General features: G+C 44.3%; 1 non-coding gene across 1 annotated transcript; it reads right to left on the reverse strand.

The window, feature by feature from the left end:
- Positions 1-5,323: 5,323 nt before the first annotated feature.
- Positions 5,324-5,397, reverse strand: Trnat-ugu (transfer RNA threonine (anticodon UGU)). The gene has a single exon. It is a non-coding gene; the product is annotated as a tRNA-Thr (tRNA).
- Positions 5,398-22,645: the final 17,248 nt, after the last annotated feature.

Below are 22,645 nucleotides of genomic sequence, written 5' to 3' on the forward strand. Positions count from 1 at the left end.
CTGTTATTATATTCTGTCCTATTTTAATGATATTTAACGTATATTTGACACATAGGTCACGGTAAATTACGATTGAACGTTAGAAGAAAACTCTGAGAAAGTATCATATCGACTGTAGGAATGCTTCACAAAATACTTAGATCATATTCCCGTTAGAGTTTGGAGTTCATCTTGCAGGCATGCTACTTGATCAGAAGTATCCGGACACCTAATAGCGGACATTAAAATGGAGATTGTCCATTCTTCGTCTTTATAGCGGCTTGAATGTTGGAGGCCCTTTCACCTGTAGAGGATCGACAGTCCATCCTTCCTTAAGAACCGAAAGCAGAGAAGTTAGAGGTATTAGCCACTGGGGTGTGGAGGGAAGTCGACGTTGTAACTAATCCCTAAGGCGTTCCATTATATTAGGCCGAGACTCTGGGCAGGCCAAATCATTTCAGGAATGTTATTGTCAACAAATCAACTCAAAGAGGTTGTTTTACAAGTGTGTTGTTATGGGGACACTGTCAGTCATCATCTCTGAATTGTTCCTCTGCTGAACGCAGTACACAATACTTTGTAAAATGTCTTTATGTTCGCCGGCCGGGGTGGTCGAGCGGTTCTAGGCGCTACAGTCTGGCACCGCGCGACCGATACGGTCGCAGGTTCGAATCCTGCCTCTGGTATGGATGCGTGTGATGTCCTTAGGTTAGTTAGGTTTAAGTAGTTCTAAGTTCTAAGGGACTGATGACCTCAGAAGTTAATTCCCATAGTGTTCAGAGCCATTTGAACCATTTTTTTGTATTTATGTTCTTCGGCATTTAGAGTTTTCTTAAGTGTCCTAGCTACGAAAAACACATCCGTTCTCTAACAGCTCCTCCTCCCCACCTCGCTGTCGACACTAGACGTGATGGCAGGTAACGTTCTCCGGGCACTCACCAGACACCAGCCATTCCATCGGATGACCACACGGCATGGCGTGATTCATCACTACAAATCACACATTTCTAATCAGCCACTTTACACTACCTCTAGCGCCGCGTAGTGTCGGTTGCAGAAGTGTGTGGCTATGACAAGCTGCTCGACTACTGAACTCCGTTCGTTTTTACTCAATACACGTTGTCATTGTGCTAGATGGACTCACTGGTGATCCCTTCCACTGGTTTCATGCGATTTTGCACAACGCAATACTCGACGGTCCCTAGGCGTCAGTACGCTGAGCTATGCCTGGTAAAGGTTTAACTGGGGTTGTCCCTTCGAGCTTCCACTTCGTCAAGAAAGTCGAATTGGGCAGCTTTAGAATCGTTGAAATGTCTCTGTTTCTCAAGTGATATCCAGTGACTAGTCCACGTTCGAAGTCACTGAGCTCTCTTGATGGACCCATTCTGCTGTTTGTAATGAAATAAAACAAAAATTTTATTTATTTGTGACTATTAGTGTAATGTAATGAAATAAAATATGAGCCGCGACTTACATAAAAAAGAAACACACATTAATGCAATGGCTCAGCATAAAAAGAAATAACTATTGTAGGAATATTACAAACAGTGCAATATGTTGTTTAATTTAGCCCGACGTGTATAAGCACTCAGTAAGTAGCTCAGTTCTCAGGGTAGTTACGTAATCGTCGATGATTAATTGTCCTTTTCTTATTTCCTAACACTGCGGATGTGCTTATTGCACCAGAGAACATTTGCCAAGTCTGTTCGATGAACACTACTGTAATACGTAGCTTATCGTGGTTTCGTCTCTATTCCCCAATATAAGATCACAAGAGTAGCAACTACACATGAAATCCTATAATGGAACTGGAATCCTGTGACCAGACATTTTCTCCATCGGATATTATCTCGTGATATAAAGAAAATCTGTAAATAAAATGGTTAAATTATTAGTAGCTGCTTCCGGTCTCATGGAATCTGAAATAAAGTCAGTTGTCCTAACCGACGGCACGTCTCGTAGATGAGCTAAAAGAAAAATGTTAAGGATTTTTCTAAGATGGCGCCTAACAATGAAAATTCTTTCTTAAGGCCCATATCAACTTAAGGCAGTCTAGGCATCAGATTCACAACAGATTGACCACATACACAAATTCTTTTGAAAAAATAACCATTATATTTTTCGGGTTTTAAGTACAACTTTCATTATAAACTGGTACAGCAAGATGAGCTTTACATTAGAACGCCCTCTTAGGTCCGAATCCAAGCAGATAAGATAGGCGAATGACAAAGGAAAGATAGTTCATGCGTAGAAGCGCAAGAGTCCATGGAATAACATGTCCATTGTGGTTCTATCTCTTCTTCTTTGGCGTACTTGTCGATTATTCAGGGTGTTACAAAAAGATACGGCCAAACTTTCAGGAAACATTCCTCACACACAAATAAAGAAAATATGTTATGTGGACATGTGTCCGGAAACGCTTATTTCCATGTTAGAGCTCATTTTAGTTTCGTCAGTATGTATTGTACTTCCTCGATTCACCGCCAGTTGGCCCAATTGAGGGAAGGTAATACGAGTATTGACTTCGGTGCTTGTATTGACATGCGACTCATTGCTCTACAGTACTAGCATCAAGCACATCATTACGTAGCATCAACAGGTTAGTATTCATCACTAACGTGGTTTTTCAGTCAGTGCAATGTTTACAAATGCGGAGTTGGCAGATGCCCATTTGATGTATGGATTATCACGGGGCAACAGCCGTGGCGCGTCGTTTGTATCGAGACAGATTTCCAGAACGAAGGTGTCCCGACAGGAAGACGTTCGAAGCAATTGATCGGCGTCTTAGGGAGGACTGAACATTCCAGCCTATGACTCGCAACTGGGGAAGACCTAGAACGACGAGGACACCTGCAATGGACGAGGCAATTCTCCGTGCAGTTGACGATAACGCTAACGTCAGCGTCAGAGAAGTTGCTGCTGTACAAGGTAACGTTGACCACGTCACTGTATGGAGAGTGCTAAAGGGAGAACCAGTTGTTTCCGTACCATGTATAGCGTGTGCAGGCACTATCAGCAGCTGATTGGCCTCCACGGGTTGGCCTGCGAATGGTTCATCCAACAATGTGTCAATCCTCATTTCAGTGCAAATGTTCTCTTTACGGATGAGGCTTCATTCCAACGTGATCGAATTGTAAATTTTCACAATCAACATGTGTGGGCTGACGAGAATCCGCACGCAATTGTGCAATCACGTCATCAACACAGATTTTCTGTGAACGTTTGGGCAGGCATTGTTGGTGATGTCTTGATTGAGACCCAGGTTCTTCCACCTACGCTCAATGGAGCACGTTATCATGATTTCATACGGGACACTCTACCTGTGCTGCTAGAACATGTGCCTTTACAAGTACGACACAACATGTGGTTCATGCACGATTGAGCTCCTGCACATTTCAGTCGAAGTGTTCGTACGCTTCTCAACAACAGTTTCATGACCGATGGATTGGTAGAGGCGGACCAATTCCATGGCCTCCACGCTCTCCTGACCTCAACCCTCTTGACTTTCATTTATGGGGGCATTTGAAAGCTCTTGTCTACGCAACCCCGGTACCAAATGTAGAGACTCTTCGTGCTTGTATTGTGGACGGCTGTGATACAATACACCATTCTCCAGGGCTGCATCAGCGCATCAGGGATTCCATGCGACGGAGGGTGGATGCATGTATCCTCGCTAGCGGAGGACATTTTGAACATTTCCTGTAACGAAGTGTTTGAAGTCACGCTGGTACCTTCTGTTGCTGTGTGTTTCCATTCCATGATTAATGTGATTTGAAGAGAAGTAATAAAATGAGCTCTAACATGGAAAGTAAGCGTTTCCGGACACATGCCCACATAACATATTTTCTTTCTTTGTGTGTGAGAAATGTTTCCTGAAAGTTTGGCCGTAGCTTTTTGTAACACCCTGTTTATAAAATTTATCGTATTGTTTAGTTTACAGCCGGCCGAAGTGGCCGAGCGGTTCTAGGCGCTACGGTCTGGAACCGCGCGACCATTGCGGTCGCAGGTTCGATTCCTGCATCGGGCATGGACGTGTGTGATGTCCTTAGGTTAGTTAGGTTTAGGTAATTCTAAGTTCTAGGGGACTGATGAGCACAGCAGTTAAGTCCCATAGTGCTCAGAGCCATTTTTTTAGTTTACATTTTTTAAACCCAAGTCCACCCAGGAGAAACAGTACATGTTCCTACTTCTCTACTGACAGCACAACACTCCCCACCTCGTTTTATACTGGCAGGTCAACCTCTCGTGACATCTAGAATCCGTTCCGTAGGTGCGTCGGGATACTTTTGATCATACAGCGTATAAATGTAAAGGTAGGAGTTTTTAGCCGTGCTGGCTGTGGAGGCGGCACGTTTAGATCGTAGGACAAGTGGCAGCTGAGCTGATGTTTGGTGATGAGAGTGGCCGCACGTGTCGGCCAGACATCCCTCAGCTCTCTGCTAGCGGCGCCCCCTCCCCGCCCCCTGCCCCCCGCCCCCCGCGTTGTTTTTAGTGTCGGCAGCCTGCGCCGCGGGCAGTCCGCCGTCCGCTGCCTGCCTTGCGCCGTCACAAAGGCGACGCCCGCGCGGCGCACCGCGGCAGGCAGCACGGCCGCGGCCTCCTCAGTAAACAAGCACGGCACGGAACGGCACCGCGCCCGCTTTTTACGCGCAGCAGAGCGGCGGCGTAATTCTGTACGGCCCTAAGTAATGCTTGTAGACAGAAGCGTGCGATGACTCGCTCCTCAAACGACTCCTTTTATTGCAGCTGAGTAGCGCCGTAAAAATAGAGTAGGCGTCAGCGCGGACCCTCCGGAGAGCCACTCACCGACGTCTTCCGCCTCAGGCCAGGTTTCACGCCCGACACTTGCGACAACCATCCTCATCTGCTCCTCCTCCTCTCCGTTCTCGTCCACTCCCACCTTTGATATTCTCACAGTCCCTGACCTATAAGTGTGTTGAACCAACTTTTGTTTCTGTCCCTCAACTCTCAGAATTCGCATCTGCTGGTACCTCTTCACCTACATCTGTATTCCTGATGCCATTGCGCAGTTTATTCTGCCGTGGAATACCTGTATCAGTATAGATAAATGAAACTGCAGGAATTCAGCTGTTCTTCACGGAGCTCCGAAGATCGGCTGGGCCCGTGGTTTTGTAATGCTACAGATACCTGTACCGATGTGTCCAACCTCACCGTCACCCACCTCTGATGGACTAAAGAGGAGAGGAGGGGGGGAGGGGGGAGGAGAGCTTTTGGCGCCTGCAGCAAAGTCGCGTAGACAGTTACAGATGAAATTACAATGAAATGAAATCCCTTAGCTGCTTACAGGCGTTGACATACGTCAACGGGGACAGATGAAAATGTGTGCCCCGACCGGGACTCGAACCCGGGATCTCCTGCTTACATGGCAGACGCTCTATCCATCTGAGCCACCGAGGACAAAGAGGATAGCGCGGCTGCAGGGATTTATCTCTGGCACGCCTCCCGCGAAACCCACATTCTCAACGTATTGTCCCGCACGACGTTCGTAGTGCCCCCGCCCATTATACTCATTACTCACGCCGCGTTGCCGATTCCCGTAAGAGTTCGGGCACTGCTTGTGCATTCGCACAGAAGAAGAAGATGGTCAAGTGGCCGGTGAGCCTTAACCATATATATATATATATATATATTAAGATGGTCAAGTGGCCGGTGAGCCTTAACTATATATATATATATATATAGTTACAGATGGCTTAAAGAAGTACGAATTCTGATACGGAAACGACAGTACGATGTATTTATTCGATGTATTTCAGAATAAAAACAGTCTCTGCTGCAAAGTTATTTAATACCAGAAAAGCGTTTCGGACCTTTCCGGGCATCATCAGATCGTCGAAAGTAGCTGGATGTGTAACCTATCCCTCAAGAGGTCACATAAAATGGGAAGTGGACGCAGATGTAGCTGGATAGGCAAACGATCCCTCAAAAAATTTTATAAAACTGAATACGTCCACTTTCCAGTTTTATATGGCTTTTACTTTTGCACAGTCTGATGTTTCCCCAAAGGACGAAACGCATTACTGATGTTAAGTAACTTTGCAACGAACACTGTTTCTTTTCTGAAATAATTCAAAGCGCTTACTGTATCAGCCTGCCACAATGGAATGAAAAAAAATTGTTCGATGTTTATTACACTGAGGTGACAAAGGTCACAACTGACCCTGCATAAACAAAAGTGTAAAGTTATTCACATGAGTACTAAAAGAAATACTCTGAAGTTCGATTACGCGATTAAGTCACACAAATCTGAAGGCTGTAAATTCAACTAAATATTCAGGGATTACAATTACAAATGACCCGAATTGGAACTATCACATAGATAACGTTGTGGGTTGAACAAACCATTGGCAGAAAACTTAGAAGGTGCAACAGGTTTACTAAAGAGGCTGCTTATACCACGCTTGTCCGCCCTATTCTGGAGTATTGCTGTGCAGTGTGGGATCGGCATCAGGTGCGACTGACGAAAGACATCGAAAAAGTACAAAGAATTGCAGCTCGTTTTGTATTGTCGCGAAATAGGGGAGATAGTGCCGCAGACACCATACGTGAATTGGAGTGGCAATCATTAAAACAAAGGCGTTTTTCGTTGCGACGGTATCTCATCAAATTTCAATCACCAGTGTTCTCCCCCGATTGCGAATACGTTCTGTTTGCACCCATCTACAAATGGCGAAATGATCATCATGATAAAATAAGAGAAATCAGGGCTCGCACAGAAAAATTGAAGTGGTCGTTTTTCCCGCGCGCCATTCGAGAGTGGAACGGTAGAGAGCTTGAAGGTGGTTCTATGGACTCTCTACCAGGCACTTTACTGTGGAAAGGAGGGTAATCACGTAGATGTAGATGTAGATGTAAATGTCATGGGATGCCGATACGCACATATACAGATGACAGTAATACCACGTACACGAGCTATTAAAGTTCAGTGCATTGGCAGACCTGTAATTTGTACTCAGGTGATTCAAGTGAAAATGTTTCCGACGTGATTATGGGCGCACGATTGGAATTAACAGATTTTGAACGCGGAATGGTAGTTGGGGCTACACGCATAGGATATTCCATTTCGGGAATCTTTAAGCAATTCAACATTCCGAGAACCACAGTGTCAACAATGTGCCGGGAATACGAGATTTCCGGCATTGTCTCTCACCACGGTCCACGCAGTGCCTGATAGCCTTCACTTAACAATCGAGCGCAGCGGTCTTTTCATAGAGTTGTCAGTGCAAATAAACAAACACCACTGAGTGAAATAACCGGAGAAATTATAGTCGGACGTACGACGAACGTATATCTTAGGACACTGTGGCGAAATTTGGTGTTAATGGGCTACGCAGGAGACGATTGACATATGTGCCATTGCTAACAGCACAACATTGCCTGTAGCGCCTCACCTGGACTCGCGACCATATCGGTTGACCCCAGACGACTGCAAAACCGTGGACTGGTCAGATGGAATGGATTGGGTCCTCTGGCCCGACTGAACAGACCACTGACAGGGAATGGTTATATTTGTCTGCTTGGCGATCGTTCCAGCCATTCACGAAATTCATGTCCGCAAGCAACAATGGAATATTTATAGAAGACAGTACACCATTCCCAGGGCCACAATTGTTCACGATTGGTTTGAAGAATGTTATGGAAGATTGGAGCGAATGGTTTGGCCATCCAGATCGCCCGGCATGAATCTGATCAAACATTTGTGGCACCCAATCGAGAGGCCAATTTGTGCGCTACATCCTGCAACGGCAGCAATTTCGTAATTATGGACGGCTATAGATGCAGCATGGCTCAATATTTCGGCAGAGGACTTGAAAGGACTTGTTGAATGCATTCCACGACGAGTCGCTGCACTACGCCGAGAAAAGGAGGTGCGACGCGACAGTAGTAGGTATCCTATAACTTACGGCACTTGAGTGTAAAAGCCGGCCGAAGTGGCCGTACGGTTCTAGGCGCTGCAGTCTGGAACCGCGAGACCGCTACGGTCGCAGGTTCGAATCCTGCCTCGGGCATAGATGTGTGTGATGTCCTTAGGTTTGTTAGGTTTAACTAGTTCTAAGTTCTAGGGGTCTAATGACCTCAGAAGTTGAGTCCCATAGTGCTCAGAGCCATATGAACCATTTGAGTGTAAAACTGGCGCGGGCCGGGGTGGCCGAGCGGTCCTACAGTCTGGAACCAAGCGACCGCTACGGTCGCAGGTTCGAATCCTCCCTCGGGCAGTTAGGTTTAAGTAGTTCTAAGTTCTAGGGGACTGATGACCTCAGAAGTTAAGCCCCTTAGTGCTCAGAGCCATTTGAACCATTCTAAAACTGGCAAACTGGCAAACGGCCGTGAAACTTACAATCTCAGGCGACTCATTACAGAGTAGTAAAGTAATTATAACTTATTCGGTTTGTTACCTCTCTTACCTTCGTTTCTCTGAAAACACCTTCACAACAGGAAACAGGCTTGTAAAATGCTATCAACGTAACAGAAAATACGAAATATCGTAACGCAAAAATGCAAAAAATACTGTTGTGTGAGAACAGCTTAGCGTTGCCGTGCCTCTCTTCCATTGCATTCGGAAGAGCCACACACGAGGTACACATCGGCCAGCTGTTCATCAATAAATCTGTCTGTACCGCTGAATATCACTGTCACCATACAACCAGCAGTGCCGGGAAAACAGTGGAACCCACACTGAATGTAAGCTTGAGGGCGAAGAGTACTGGTGGTATTACTGTCATCAGCAGCAAGTACCGTGTGTGAGTGTAATATGTTTGTTTTCGCACATTGCACACAGCGTATACCGTCGACATTTGCAGTGCCCTGCAGATATTTTCAGTGCAATATAAATATAAAGATTAATGTGGTTTGTTTGCTGTTGCTGTCTATGTAAACTGGAGTCCTGCTTTTTCAATTTCTTGTGTGTCTGCGTTGTAACGTAAACCTCAGAAATGCAAGTGGTGCGCGTATGCAGTGAAACGCCAAAGAAACTGGTATAGGCATGCGTACTCAAATACGCAGATATGTAAACAGGCAAAATACGGCGCTGCGGTCGGCAACGCCTGTGTAGGACAACAAGTGTCTGGTGCAGTTTTTAGATCGGTTACTGCTGCTACAATGGCAGCTTATCGAGATGTGACTTGGAGCGTGGTGCTACCGTCGGTGCACGAGCGATGGAACACAGCTTCTCCGAGGTAGCGATGACTTGGGGATTCTCCCGTATGACTATTTCACGAGTGTACCGTGAATATCAGGAATCCGGTAAAACATCAAATCTCCGACATCGCTGCGGCAGGAAAAAGATCGTGCAAGAACGGAATCAACGGCGACTGAAGAGAATTGTCCAACGTGACAGAAGTGCAACCTTCCTTAGATTTCGATCCTCAGTCATCAACAAGCCTCAGCATGCGAACCATTTAGCGAAACATCATCGCTATGGGCTTTCGGAGCTGAGGGCCCACTGACGTACTCTTGATGACTTGCACGACACAAAGCTTTACGCCTCGCCTGGGCCCATCAACACCGACATTGGACTGTTGATGACTGGAAACATGTTGCCTGGACGGACGAGTCTCGTTTCAAATTGTACGGAACGAATGGATTTGGAGACAACCTCATGAATCTATAGACTCAGCATGTCCGCAAAGGACTTTTCAAAGCTCATGGAGGCACTGTAACGGTGTGGCGCGTGTGCATTTTGAGTAATATGGGATCCATGATAAGTCTAGATACGACTCTGACAGGTGACACGTACGTAAGCATCCTGTCTGATCAGCTGCATCCATCCAAGTCCATTGTGCATTCCAAAGGACTTGGACAATTCCGGCAGGACAGTGCTACAGCCCACGAGCCCAGAGTTTAAACAATTCCGCTGGCCGCCACCCTAGACATTAACATTATTGAGCAAGCCTTGCAACGTGCTTTTCAGAAGAGATCTCCACTCCCTCGTACTCTTATTGATTTATGGACAGCCCTGCAGGATTCATGGTGTCATTTCCCTCCACTACTTCAGATATTAGTCGAGTGCATGACACGCCGTGTTGCGGAACTTCTGCGTGCTCGAGGTGGTCCTACACGATTCGGGGTAGGTGCACCAGTTTCTTTAGGTCTTCAGTGTATGTGGAGCAACGTTCTGTTTTGGTCTTGGAAGGGACTGGGCGATGTCTGCTGTAGCTCAATATTGCAGCCTTATATTAACGCACCGATTTTTTCAGCTTTCTTTGAGTTATTTTTTCGAACCTTGTGAACTTGTTAGCATTGATTCTCTCACTGTTTCTTATCTGCAAGTCACGTGTACAAGCAATGAAGTTTTTGGTATGTTATCTTGTCATTTTCATTCTCGTAATTATTAACTATTTTATAGTGACTATTGTAACGCCTTTTTTTTTACTTTTCGCTTTTCTCAGTGTTAAATCGCCGTTGGTACAAGAAATATTAAAGTTTTTTCTTTTTTTTTAATTCGTTGCTCAGCATATTCTACCACCAAAATGGTCTGGGAAGTAAAACAATCAATTCCACCGGTTACTGCAAACAGAACGTGTATTAATCAGACAGAAAAGGACACAAAACACAAAAATTAAATTTTATAATATGTCGGCAGTCCCTATGAAACTACGAATTTGTGAGGATCAGCCATGAGAAATTATTAAAGCAGCAGAAATCAAATTCCTAAGTACGCATGAATATACTCCTCGAGGCGAAAGAAGAAACAGAAATATATGAAAGAAATTAAAACTATTTAATATAAAATGAACTGACTGAAGAACAAAACGGCGACTGTAACAAGCACTCCTACCAATCTAAGACAAAGTCTGCGACAAGGTCTATCCCACAAATACTGATTGACCGGAAATTTGTAAGACGCTGAAGGACAATCATGGAGAATGAATTTAGCATTTATGTTTGAACTATATGGACAGCAACACCCGCTATGATGATAATTATGAGAATATCAGTAGAGACCGAGTACCGAAGCAGTTCAACAAACAGCGGGAGTTAAGTGAAAATATTCTGGTGTTAGTTGTTCAGCCATTTACACTATACTTACTTTTTCACAATAAGTCGATTATTGTATTCGTCTGCTGAGTCGTAAGCAGAATCTATGCAGTTTATAACATCCGTGCGACAGAAAGCTAAATTCAGTTACTCACGGGAAAACCCAAAATAAGATTTAGAGTGCTCTGCAGAAAACAATGTACCTCAGAAGTATCTGAACATGGCTACAATGAAGCTTCTTATAGTAAAGTTATGAGTTTCTCTTCCATTCCGAGAACACTATTAATAGCATGTTCGCAGAGAAGCGTGTAGCTTCCCTCGAGACGGAGGCGGCGGAACGTGTTTACCCTGAAGCCGCACAGCACTTAGCAAAGCGCCAACACTTGGCACAAGGTAGATGAGTCGTACTTGCCACGTAACACCGAGACTCTAGAAACACCAGTAGATGCACCACCACTTGTGTACGGTTTCCTAAAGTACACAAGAAAGGCAGATCTCTAATGTCAATATTTAGTAAGGTCGAAACGCACGAGTATCAGGTAGCTAAAAGCATGACGCGCATTTTAGCAAAAACGTGTGCAAGCGCCAACGCAAAATTCGCAACTCTGTTAACTTTACACACTCAACCAGTTGCGGCACAGGAATCCGAATGTTACGACCTGTTTTCTCTTGCGTCAGTCTACTTAATGCCGCAAATTTTTTGCTGTGGGCATTTACAGCTATGGAATTGTTCCATGACGAATCCAAAGCTTCAGCTATATGATGAATTTATATTTATGATCCAAATAGTTTCGCGGCCTCAGAGCCACGACTTCAGGGATAAACATTCATAAATTACGAAAAAAATATGTATCCCTGAAGATGTGACTCAAACGCCGCGCAACTAGTTGGACCTAAATAAAGATTTATCATACAGCTGAAGCGGTTATACTCATCATGATGTAATCTATTTAATGCCTAACAGATAACATGAAGACACCGATGGAGTGACAGGACAAGAGCAATTGAGGCAAATCTATACAGGAAGCACTAAAATCCTGTATGCTCATGTCAACATAAAAGGGGCTGTCAAATGAAAATCAAACACCCTGCATGTGAACATGGAAAGGTTGCATTCTAAAGTAATCAATAACCGCGTTAAGACATTTATTCCACTGGGAGACGATACGATCAGTTCCTGTTTCGTGGAAAGCAGCCGACAGCTGACGGATTCACAATGGTTCCTACTCTTGCACCTCCTCGTCGGACTGAAACCGATGTTACCTTTCTTCAGGTCACCAAAGATATGAAAATCACACGGTCAAAGATCCGGGCCGTACGAGGCTGAAGCGTAGCTTTCGTCCGGTTGGCAGAGTGGGAGGCGGGCATTACCGTGGAAAAGAAAGGCAAAGCCAAAGAAATCTAAAACTGTTCACACACATTCCTGTAACGTTTGACCTTCTTTTTTGACTGTCATAGCGTTCAGCTCGTCGACTAACCACGAGTGTTGTACCACAATTAATGCACAGTGCTATGAAGACACTTTGTAGAAACTGCGACGCGCCATGAAGTCAAAACGCCCAGGAATTCTGTCGGACTAAATCGGACCAAGGCAAACTCTTCAGCGATTTGTTTGGGTAACACTCCAATGTCCTCCGTAAACACCGGGTCTTTCACAGTGTGATTTTCACATCTTTGGCGAGCTGGAGAAAGACATACGTGGATATTGGTTACGGTTGGACGAGGAAGTGCAAGAGTGGGTGCGGTTGTGGATCCGTCAACCTCCGTCCTCGTTTTACGAAACAAGAATTGATTGTCTTCCAATGGCATGAATGTCTTAACTCGTGTGCTTTTGAATGGAAACAATCACTGATCCTGTTGTGGCGGATGTGGTCTTTACTTGACTGCCCCTCACGCTTCTATCGATCCGTGAAAGAGAAAGGGAAGGAAATAGTCTTACAATTTCAAAACGCTGACGTCATTAATTGAAATGCGCACAAATGTGCAATATCGACACGGTTAGATGCATGAACACATGTCTTTTATTTGGAATTACGACTTCATTCATCTGGAAAATCCAAATTAGAATTGTAGGATGGGAAATTATATCTCAGCTCTTGAAAATTCGAGTCCATTGCCTTAACGATTGAAAGGCATCACAGTATTACGCCCCTCATCTGTAACAGCCAGTTGTAATACTAACGCCAGCCGGAGTGGCCGAGCGGTTCTAGGCGCTACAGTCTGGAGCCGCGCTACCGCTACGGTCGCAGGTTCGAATCCTGCCTCGGGCATGGATGTGTGTGATGTCCTTAGGTTAGTTAGGTTTAAGTAGTTCTAAGTTCTAGGGGACTGATGACGTCAGAAGTTAAGTCCCATAGTGCTCAGAGCCATTTGAACCTTTTTTTTTTTGTAATACTAACGTCGAGCAGCAGTATCTGAATTGGTGCACCGACAAGCTACCGTTACTTCGTAAGGTCTCAGTCTCGGCTTGTAAACATATTTACGAGCTGATGTTACTAATACATCAGTTTGCTGAAGTGCTGAAGTGCCCAACGATTTTCTCGGTTAGTTCGGTTACATCGATACCCCACATGCCAGAGTCGGAGCAACGGGCCGCGGCGTATGTGGCGATCGGAGCTTACCTTCGGGTGCTAGTTTCGCCACTGAGTCACAGTAAGTGCAACACCCTGTATATCTAAAGTAATGATCACGAGGCTAAAACTAAAGAAGTTGGTGTCCAACAGCAAAACTTCGAAAGTTATTCGCGTATACTTTCTATTTTCGAATATGGGCCCCTTCTCTACGATGGTACGTTATAGAGCAATTGCATTTTGTTTGATTTCTTAACCTCTATGGTGTCTAGCTTATTTTTGGTATTTGGTGAAAGTGAACTCTCTCTTTATTCGCTGTGTCATACTTCATATCTGTACACTGGGTAATTTTCAAACAGAAGTCTTCAATAGTCAATATAATACGCCCCAGAGTTTCTTGGTGCAAGCAGTGTGATCTTTGACCGCAAGAAAAGCACTCTGACGTCTGACATTGTAGCACCGTCCACTGCACTGCACAGTACAGAATTTCACAGGCTGGCTCATTTGCTATTCTGTTTTACGTTTTCTAATTATTTTTGATAAAGGACAACTGCAGTACAGTTATACAGTTTCTCTGTTTTATCAGATAGCGTTTATACACTGAAGAGCCAAGGAAACTGCAGGGCTGTCCATAAATCCGTAAGATTACGAGCGGGTGGAGATCTCTTCTGAACAATACGTAGCAAGGAAGCCCAGATATGCTCAATAATGTTCATGTCTGGGGCGTTTGGTGGCCAGCGGAAATATTTGAAACCCTGGACGTGTGGGGCGTAGCACTGTCCTGTTGGAATTGCCCAAGTCCGTCGGATTGCACAGTGTTTCCAATCGTTAACAGTCCAATGTTGGTGCCGACGGGCCCAGGCGAAGTGTTAAGCTTTGTGTCATGCAGTCATCAAGGGTGCACGAGTGAGCCTTCGGCTCCGAAAGGCCATATCGGTGATGTATCAAATGGCTCTGAGCACTATGGGACTTAACATCTATGGTCATCAGTCCCCTAGAACTTAGAACTACTTAAACCTAACTAACCTAAGGACAGCACACAACACCCAGCCATCACGAGGCAGAGAAAATCCCTGACCCCGCCGGGAATCGAACCCGGGAAGGTGATGTATCGTTGAATGGTTCGCACACTGACATTTGTTAATGGCCCAGCATTGAAATCTGCAGCAATATGGGGAAAGGTTGAACCTCTGTCTCGATGAACGATTCTCTTCGGCCGTTGTTGATACCGTTCTTGCAGGATCTTTTTCCGACCGCAGAGATGTTGGAAATTTGATGTTTTACCGAATATCTGATATTCACGGCACACTCACGAAATGATCGTACAGGAAAATCCCTACTTCATCGCTACCTCAGAGATGCTGTGTCGCATCGCTCATGCACCGACTATACCACGTTCAGACACGTAAATCTTGATAACCTGCCATTGTATAAGCAGTAGCCGATCTAACAACTGCGCCACAGGGTTGTCGTCTTATACAGGCGTTGCAGACCGCAGCGCCGTATTCTGCCTCTTAATATATCTCTGCGTTTGAATATGCCTTCCTATACCAGTTTCTTTAGCCCTTCAGTGTAAAACATTATGGCAAATATAACCGTCGCCGAAGAAAAGTAAACGCCGTTATACGCGAGAAAACAAACTGAATTCCGGTGAACGAGCATAGGCTTTCGCGAATGCCTACAACCTTTTAGTCCCTTTAGCTACACGTAACAGAGATGCTCGCCTTTTTCTTAGTACGCCAATGTTTGGATTAAAGTTAGTCCCAACAGCACAATATCCACAATGAAGGCGGCAGAAATAAAGAGCGAAACAACGATTCTTCAGTTGTCGTACACACACCATTTCCACAGGTAGCGATAATACAACGAAGATGAACTTCGTCCTCGGTGCGCGACACTAATTACTAAACGGAACAGACAATGAGAGCGGGCAGTAGCGCGGATGTCTTCAAGTACGCTCGGCCTGCGACTCCGCGTCCCCTCACGAGCGGCTGAACAACCCGTCGCTTGGAAAAGCGGAGCAAGTAAGTCCCATGACCGGGAGGAATGGATTCTAAAGCACGCACAGCTCACGATTTTCGTTTGTTTTCGGAAATTTGTGAATTAGAAAAGTCTTCACTGTAGGGCACTACGGCTTTCAAAGCGCTCAACGGCCAGTTAATGTGTAAATGTAGCTCCAAGCTGGGTTCACGAACGCGGAACAGCAGCTTCTTGAAAAAAGGAATATAAAATCTACTAATCGATATTCAGCGACAATGAAAGCGCTATATGCGCTCCTAGGATAATAATGAGCATGATCTTTGTCTCGCAGTATATAAGAAAAGAACTTTTGTTTCTTTGTGCTTTGCTTCTCTTTCGTCTTCTTGGTTCTGACGTCCTAGGTGAAGGTCGCATATAGATCTCGGTCTGTAATTAATTTAACTATATGTAGCGTAATTATAATTTTTGCTAAATATATATGTCAGTATCCAATGCAGCATGTGTTTTTGTTAGTAGCAAGAAAGTATCTTACCTGCTCCTTATTTAATTACGTAACAATTAAATGTTGCCCTGGCCATTTTGTATAAGTGCATTGTTGAAGCGACGCCATTGGTGTTAAAATGGTAAAAAATTTCTTAATAGTCATTTAATTCTGAAAGAATTGAAAGGATTTAATCTCAATAAATAGAAAACGGCGTCTTAATATATTTTCCATTTCTTTTTTAGGCCAGAGGTACAGTTTTATTAAAAACAATTATTTCAGTTGTTTACGTTGCCATTGCACATAGGCGGCTATAGTGGAGTATCAAGCTTTACAGACAAAAATAAATAATTACTTGAGTATTGTGTTTAATTTGCTTGTTGCGTAACATTAAAGCAAGATTTTTTTTAATCCATCGTGATTAAGACGGATGTCTTCACGGTGAGAAACGTATGATATTTCTGGCGACAGCGCCATGAGAAAAATTATCCGTGGCTTTTAACGAACGTAAAAGAGATTTTTTAACAAAACATTTCATTCCAAATTCAACAGAATAATTTATTTCATTTACTTTTCGAAAAGTTACGCGATAAATGTCATAAAACTATATCTGCAGCCGTTTATTGATATTGTTTTATTAGGGAACCAGTTTCGGCGTTCCAGCCATGTCTTCTTTAAGCCTGTTGCATGTTTGACGCCAAGTACCATACTTGTATGTGAAAGACAAGCCAAGGAACCAGATACGAGTATTGGTGCCTCATCTTATGCATGCACGAGCGGTGTCATTCATGGACAGGCCTGAAGATGTGACTGGAACGTCGAAACTGGTTGTCTAATGAAACAATTTCAATGTAACGGCTGTTGGTATAGTCTCACTACATTTGATTAACAATGTGTTCTGTAAATACAATGCGGTCATCTCATAATAAATAAAACGTTCGAAATTAGTAATGGCAAGCAACATTATAATGTGCTAAAGAAAATTGTCATCAAGTTAGTTACTGGAAGATATTATCTTTTAATAGAGCTATGGGACCCTCATAACCTTATATGCTGAGAAAACGGCTACATAATATTGTGTTCAAGGTCACGAGCGATGACGCAAAACATCGAGTGTTCTTTCTTCTCTTGCATGAGCAGACATTATTTGTTCAGACACCGAGTGGCTAGAGTAGATCGTTACAGATCACATCGGAGGGTTATAACTAAAGTGCATCGACTCAGAGAGGTCTAATGTGGGCTGTAAGTATCTTACGGCAGCCAGAGGTTCATTGTGAGCTGTAATCATCATGTGACAGCGAAAACGCTGAAAAAAAAAGTTCTCAACAAATGATGGGTGCTCAAGCAAGAGAAGGAAGGACACGTTTTCCAGTCATCACTAGTGACCTATAAAACAATTTTATATAGCCATTTTCTCAGTAGATTACGTTATGAGGGTCCCGCAGTTCTATTAAAAGATGTGTTAAAAAACAGCTACCAATCACTAACCTGACGACAATTTTCTTTCATACATTTTTGTGCTTTTTTCCATTATCAATTTAGAAAGTTTTATTTGTTACCAGATGACTGCACCGTATTTACAGGATACATCACATTGTTAATCAAATGTAGTAACACTGTACCAACAGACGTTATGCTGATACTGTTTTATTACACAATCAGTTTCGGCGTTCCTGTCATGTCGTCTTCAAGTTTGTCGCATGAATGACACCAAGCTCCACTCGTGCATTCAGAAGTTGAGGCACCAATACTCGTATCTGGCGCTGTAAATGGAAGGAAGATATACAAAAATGTTCCATATGGAATGGATTAGGAACGGCACGTGGGCAGGAAAGTTCACACGAAAGAGGAAGGCATCAGGTCGATTTTATTGTGGACCGCCACTTAACACAATTTGTTCAATGTGAGCACCGGAGACCTCGAGTTCAAATGGCTCTGAGCACTATGGGACTTAACTGCTGTGGTCATCAGTCCCCTAGAACTTAGAACTACTTAAACCTAACTAACCTAAGGACATCACACACATCCATGCCCGAGGCAGGATTCGAACCTGCGACCGTAGCGGTCACGCGGTTCCAGACTGAAGCGCCTTTAACCGCACGGCCACACCGGCCGGCCGGAGACCTCGACGAGATGCTGTACAGCGCCAGATTTGCACCTGGTGACCAAAATTAGAACTAATTTCTTTTTTCAGCGTAAACAGGTTCCGCATTAACGCATGAGCATATCTAGCAAGTTTCACTGCCGTACGATGATTACACCCCGCACAGGACCTTGGCAAGTAGCTGCACTGTAGTTATAACCACCCGGTTATCTTCCACGATTCTCAAGATCTCGGTGGCACGTGAATCCCAGACAGCTCTCGAGTGCTCAGGACCTCCTCAAGTTTGCTGCGGGGTGGCATTGAAAGCACGTGGACTGTGCGCCGCCCTCGCCAGTCGTCACGTGGAGCCGGGCGGCGGCTGCCGGCGTTATTACGGCAGCGCCTGGCGCACAGGAAGTCGACTGCCGGCTCGTCAGGGGTTATCTGCTCTGGCCGCACACTAATCCGGCCACGGATTTTCCTTTCGGACGCGGTTGTTAATTTTATCTGCCAGATAAGGCATCGGATGGTGCGGCCGCTGCGCTGGCGAGGCTTAACGCCGCGTGACGAATCGATAGCGAACAGGTTCCTGCCCTGTCCGTCAGCCGGTATCTCTCTGTCTCTCGCCCTCTTCGTCTCCCCTTCCTGTGGCTCTCCTCCTCCTCCTCCTCCTCCTCCTCTCCCTTCACATCATTCCTCTGACGAGATACTCAACCACGTTTCTATCGCTGTTTACGTTGTTCCGGTTGAGCTCCGTATCGCCTGCTCTTCAGCTGGCACCAGTACACTTTCTGTGTTTTTGTTTCGTCCAGTGGAGTAAATGGAGCAGCAAAAACGCGAACCAAAACAATCTCTTTTGCCCTGCATGTCAATATCGCTGTATATGCAGCGCTTCAAAATAAAACTGACAGCTATGTTACGTTATCCTGACAGGCGTTTGTGCATCTACCGGATTACGCAGACAACTGATCCCACAAACATACTAAATAATCTTTTCTTATTTTATCTGACTGATTTCGGAACAGTCAAATTAGAGCGAATTGTTGGTGCAACTGCTCTTGAAGAACCGTTGCCTGTGGCTGTGTGTGTGTGTGTGTGTGTGTGTGTGTGTGTGTGTGTGTGTCTGTGCTTGTGTGAGATACAAATACTCACACAATCTGCATCTGTTGTAGGGTCTTGATATTAACCGATTAGAAGGATAATTGGTAAATAATATGTTTCTGCTAGCGACCTGGAAGAAGACTTTAGGTCTGTATTTAACATACTGTCAGCAATATGTCTACTCCAAGACAGGTTGAAGCATCAAACAAAAGGTACAGGTTTTTGGCAAGTTAACTTGTTTCCACCATAAAAGCGGTATGAAGATGGAAACAAGTCAGATGAAGCATTCTACGCTGTTGAAACTACACTGATCGGCCATACCAAAATCAGAGACTGAAAAGCAGTAAAGAAAAGTTCTGAGGAAAAGAGATGGACCAGTGTTTCATGAAGGAAGTTGGATAAAGAGGCCAACAAGAGAGAGCTGGAAGGAAATAGAAAAAATAACGGAGACCTATAGGAAGGACAACTTTAATGGACATATCAGTAGGCTGAACAAGAACAGGTTCGCAAGGCAAATCTTTGACATAGCAAACACTAGCAAGAACAAGACAAATTGGATCACTTAAACAGAAGAAGTCATTAAGGAACTGGGAATCACGCAGTACAACATAAACAATCGAGAACAGTTCTGGAACACCATAAAGAAACATGCACTTAAACAAAAACACACCGAGAAAAGAAAAGGAAGTAAATGGTGGAAGAGCGCAAGAGAGAACACGGCGAGAATACGAAGAGAATTTGGGACGAACAAACGAAGAAGAAACAGTCATGACCACTGAAGTTCGATAGCTCCCTTGAAAGGGAAAAGTCGAAAATAATAATAATCTGATCAGCCAGACCATTCTGACCACCTACCTAATAGCCGGTAAGAAGACCTTTGGCACTGATAACAGCGACGACGCATCGTGGCTTGGAAGCAAGGGGGCCTTGGTAGGTCGCCGAAGGGAATTGCCACCACATCTGCACACCTAATTCCAGTAAATTCCAGGGAGGGGCGATGAGCTCTGACGCCACGTTCAAACACATTTCAGGTACTTTTGACAGGGTTCGCATTTGGCAGCTTGGGAGCCATCACATAAATCTGAACTCGCCACTGTGATTCTCGAACCGCTCTGTCACACTGCTGCATTGTGACATGGCGCACTGTCTTCCGAAAAATGCCACTTGCGTCGGGAAACATGATTGTTATGATGGCGTGTACGTGATCTACAGTCAGTATACGATACTCCCTGGCCATCATGGAGCCTAGCATGAGTTCCACTGGACCCAGGAATGCCCACGTGAATGTTCTCCAGAGCATAATGGAGCCGCCGTCCCGCAGCCCAGGTGCCAAGCAGCTGTTGCCTGGAAGACGACGGACACGACATGGAAAAGAAAGTATCCCGATTCATCAGACCATGCAACGCTCTCCCACTTGCCCATTTCAGTCGTAGTTGCTGATGTCGTGATGTTAACATTGGCACATGCATGAGTCGTCGGAGGCCCACCATTAGAAATGTTCGGTGCACTGTGTGTTCACACATACTTGTACTCCGCCCAGCATTAGCTAGTTCTGCCACGGTTCACTGTCTGTACTGTTTTACCATTCTAGCCAGCCTATGATGGCCGACATCTGTAAAGAAGGGTGGCGTCTAGACGTGGTTTCACCTTGGTTACGCCATATGTTGAAGACACTCACCACAGCACTCTTAGAACAACCATCAAATCGCGCAGTTTCCGAAATGCTCGTGTGGAGCCTCCTGGCCATCACAATCTGCCCTCGGTCAAACTCAGGTAGATCGCTCGTCTTCCCCATTCTACATATGGTGAGTATGCTCACTGATACTAATGCAGCGGGCGCGTGTAGTAGTAATTTCTCACAAGGTGACGCTGCTATCGCTTGAAATTTTATATCGACAGAAGGTCCATTGTCAAAATTTTCTGGATGATCAGTAAATCTAAAAATCTATGAAGCCAACCTTGCCCCTGGTATCAGACGGGTCACAGGTGGCGGACAGTGAATGTTCCATCAGATATGGTGGACAGCTGCGAATACAAAATAAGCAATTCCGGACCAAGGCAAAAAACCAAATCCACTTTGCGTCTGTCTTGTAGCAAGCGGCAAAGTGGTCAGCGTCTGTTCACCAGTGGTGCGGCTGAAATTTGTATTCTGCAACTAATTCTTCCAGTCTTAACACTCTGAATTCACTCAATATGTCTTCTCAATCCCACCTGATTCCAGGTACAATCATCATGGAGCATTTTGATAATCACAATATTACCCCTGGTGGTCAAGCCACCGCCATTATTACTGGCGCAACTACTCTTTCGGATTCTGGGGCGGCCAGGTTAAATAGAGTGTGTTTCAACAGAGGAAGTCGGAGTCCTCTGGTAAACATAAAATCCAAACAAATAAATTTTTTGTAACACTTAACACACAAACACTTTTGCAACCAAGTAAACTCCATAAATTGGGAGATCCATTAAAAGAACAGAAGATTCAAATTTTGGCACTTCAAGAAACACGAATGACGGAAAATAACACCATGGATTTCGGCAGTTATCGTCTTATTAAAAGTAAAACTGATAAAAGAATACACCACATCTAGGAGTTGATTTTTCAGTCTTCAAAATTGTTTTAAATTTAATAATAGACTAACGACAATTCCTCTTAAATGCGAAAATAAAGCATACACTTTAATAAGTACCCATATGCGAAACGCTGGAAAGCGTCATCTCCAAAATTTCCTCAAACCACGTTAAAATTTGAATGGGTGATTTTAATGCTCAATCAGGTAAAGAGAAAAAAAAAACATAAGAAAACGATGGGTGAATTTCCTGCGCATAAATGGACAAACCAAAATGGCCAATGACTTGTTGAAACATGCAAAATGTATAGCCTTAAAATCTTGTTAACACATTTTAAAAAGAACCTTTTTAAACAGAATACTGGCGGGCACGCAAAATATTTATTGGGGAATTTCAGATCGATCATGTAGCAGTTTCATACACGAACTACAAAGAAATTTTAAATGTCGAAGTTAGGGATGGGACTAATATTGATTATGTCTACTATTTAACGCGAATAAAAGTAAAACTTCAACCTCAAAAACTCTCCAAAATAAAAGATGCTACCTCAGAATCTGACATTTCTGAAATAACCCCGCCGGCCGTTGTGGCCGACCGGTTCTAGGCGCTTCAGTCTGGAACCGCGCGACCGCTACGGTCGTAGGTTCGAATCCTGCCTCGGGCATGGCTGTGTGTGATGTCCTTAGGTTAGTCAGGATTAAGTAGTTCTAAATTCTATGGGACTGATGACCTCAGACGTTAAGTCCCATAGTGCTCAGAGCCACTTGAACTATTTTTTTAAATAACCCCAACTATAACAAGCGAACTTGGCAAAAAACAATCCAACAATTCGCAAAGCCTAAAAGAAAAGTTAATCAAAACAGCAAAAATTTAATTTCGCTTGGA

This window comes from Schistocerca serialis, chromosome 1, assembly GCF_023864345.2.
Source record: "Schistocerca serialis cubense isolate TAMUIC-IGC-003099 chromosome 1, iqSchSeri2.2, whole genome shotgun sequence".
NCBI lineage: Eukaryota > Metazoa > Arthropoda > Insecta > Orthoptera > Acrididae > Schistocerca > Schistocerca serialis.